Source organism: Elephantulus edwardii, unplaced genomic scaffold, assembly GCF_000299155.1.
Source record: "Elephantulus edwardii isolate Elephantulus edwardi_28Jun2011 unplaced genomic scaffold, EleEdw1.0 scaffold00041, whole genome shotgun sequence".
NCBI lineage: Eukaryota > Metazoa > Chordata > Mammalia > Macroscelidea > Macroscelididae > Elephantulus > Elephantulus edwardii.
In genome coordinates, this window is record NW_006399791.1 from 7,719,608 (window position 1) to 7,722,762 (window position 3,155).

The 3,155-nt window shown below is 37.8% G+C and overlaps 1 pseudogene; it reads right to left on the reverse strand.

The window, feature by feature from the left end:
* Positions 1 to 2,434: 2,434 nt before the first annotated feature.
* Positions 2,435 to 2,889, reverse strand: LOC102876164 (annotated as a pseudogene).
* Positions 2,890 to 3,155: the final 266 nt, after the last annotated feature.

Sequence of the window (3,155 nt, forward strand, 5' to 3'; positions counted from 1 at the left end):
TTGTTTTCCTGATGCTGAGCTTTAATCCACATTGAAGCCTGCAGTCCTTGATCTTCTGCAGCAAGTGCTTCAGGTCCTCCTCAGTTTCAACAAGCAGGGTTGTGTCATCTGCAGGTTGTTAATGAATCTTCCTCCAATCCTGATGCCACATTACTCCTTGTACAGCCCAGCGTCCTGGGTGATCTATTCTGCATACAGATGATCCTTTTGCCAGGTATTTCTTCTAAGAAACTGCTAAATGGTTTGCAACCACCAACCTTTTTTAGATGAGCAGTTGGTTGCAAACAACTTGTATCAGCCAAACAAGAACTCAGGATTTAATTAATTTTTTTATTTTTTAAATTTTTTTTAATTAATGTTTTTGAAAGTGTGCAGATCTATATGCATCATGTATTTCTGCTTGCTTGTCTAGGTAAATGTTATTTTTGAAAAGAGAAACAAAGAACTTACTATGATGGCTTCCTCAAGGGGCTTAAGGCTCCAGGGCCAGATGGAGACTGATGTTCAATATATTAACTGTGCTGTTTGATATTTTTACCATGTACATGAATTAACTTTTTCCATTAAAAATGAATTAAATTTTCAAACTGTGAAAACAGCTTAATCTCAGTTGTACTCAGAACTATGCAAACTAAATCATCAAGGAAGTAGGATTTTTTAAAATAATTTGAAAATACATAGTACTATATTTTAATAATGATGATTATAATATTCTAATATACTTCATAATGAAGAGGATATGAGAAACATAGACTCAAGTGTTGTTTATATATTTTATTTGTTGTGGAAGAGAATTGGTAACTACTTCTTGAGGATCACTTGAGTCTTTTGATATCAAAGGACTTAACATGCTTTAGAATATTCTTGCCTGCCCATTTCATGTTCAGGGGTCTTCCCAAAGGAAAGTATCAAGGACTAGTGAGAAGATTAAGCTACAGATGTTCATCACAGCATGTGAATAATAAGGAAATCACAAAAATAAATGCTAATAGTAGTTGTTTATTTAAATAAATGAATTATGTCCAATAATGGAGTGCTCTAAAATGATTTCATAACACGCATTGTTAGGTGAAGAACTAAGTTATAAAAGAGAATGTATACCCATGTTGCTGTTGTTAGGTGCCATTCAGTGGACTACAATTTACAGTAACCCTATGAACAACAGATCTGAATCCTGCCCTCTCCCAGGCCATCATCTGTCAAGCCCATTGTGGTGGTCACTGTATCAGTTCTCATTGAAGGTCTTCCTCTCCTTCACTGACCCTCTACCTTTCCCAGGATGATGTGTTTCTCTGAGGACTGGTTCCTCCAGAAAATAGGCCCAAAGTAAACGAGACAAAGTTTTATCATCCTTGCCTCTAAGGAGCAATCTGGTTACACTTCCTTCAAGACAGATTTGTTTGTTCTTAACCAGACCGTAGTATATTCCCATACTCTTCTCCAATACCACAATTCAAAGACGTTAATTTTTCTTTGGTCTTCTTTATTCATTGTCTAACTTTCAGATGCATAGGAAGTAATTGAAAATGCCAAGGTATGGATCAGGTGCACCTTAGACTTTAAACTGACATCTTTGCTCTATGGAATTTTGGAAAGATCCTTGACAGCAAATTTTCCCAATGTAGCACATCTTTTGATTTGTTGACTGATGCTACCATGGGTGTTGATTGTGGATACAAGGTGAAATCGTTGATGACTTCAATCAGGAGTTGCCTATTGGTCTAGTGGTGGGGATTTTATTTTCTTGATGTTGAAATGTAACCTATAGTGAAGTCTATACATACATAGACACACACACACACACACACACACACACACACACACGTTAACAGAAAGAAAACCTATAAAATATTAACAATAGTTAATAAAAGTCTCTTATCAGATATAGAAGCTTGCACTGAGCCAATTACAACTCATGAAAATAACACTAGCTTTTGTTTATTTTTAAATTTTATTTTCAGCAAAAGATTACAGAGCATAATTGGTTTTCCATTCATTCATTTATAAATATTTATTACAGTCTCCACATTGTAAAGCACTCTTCCATTTCTTTTTATGATTATTATCTCCATTCATCCTTCTGTCCTACCCCTTTTTGCTGTCTGAGCCTTTATTCCTGGATAAATCTTACAGGGTTGATTGTTGTAAGGAGCAAGTACTTCCCCGGTGTTCTTGTTCACCTTATAGGCCTGGCTATTGTTTAAGAGTTTGGTTTTTTGTTGGGTTTTGTTTTTTTTTTTTCATTATTTGGCTGAAATTTGAGCCTCAGAAAGGAGTTGAATTAGTTCCAGACAGTCTCCAAGGATGACTAAGAATCTTACTTTCGGGGTCCCACCAGTCTGTATTAAAACCAGCAAGCCTGACTAGCTTTTTTAATTTTTTTTTTTTTTTTAGTTAAACAATGATTTTATTGCTCAAGTATATAAAGACAAATTTATGCAACCAGGGCAGAGGCTGTGGATGATTCTATTTCCAACTGGGGGGAAGGACTCTCTCGGTCTTACAGTCTCGAGCCGATCGGTGAATTTGGCTCTCAATCAGGATCAGACGGAATTTAGCATTCTTCTCCCTTTCTGTTCCTTTCAAGATGCTTTCGAACAGCAACAGTTTTCTTAACTAAATGGTAGAGACCCTCAGGAAGATCAGGAGCTAATCCTTTGGACTTAAGGATTCCCAGGATTTTGTTGCCCGTTACAAAACGCTCTTGTGCAACGCCGTGTGAATGTCTGAGGATCACACCGATCTGGGAAGGAGTAAGACCCTTCTTGGCTAGTTTGTAGATCTGCTCCTTCAGTCGTCAGACGTCAACTTCAGCCAGGTGGAGACGCTGCGGAGATAGGGCAGAGCTGACTGGGACAAGCCCTTCCCGAGAGCGTGCATGCGACCCATGGTGGCGGCAGTCAGGCAACAAAAAAAACGCCCGACTATCTTTTATGATTTTGATTTTTGTTCTGTATTTTTCTCTCATTCTCTCTAGCACTCTCTACTTTGATTTCTTATAGCCAGGCAATCCCTAGTTCTTCTGATCTCAGGGTAGTGGATTTTGAGGTTCCTGTCGGCTATTCATTCGGCCATTTGTCCTTTGGTCTAACTATTTCTCTGCATCTTTTATTTTCGTCTCTCCTCTTTGTCCAGGATAGGAAAGCCAACAGTTG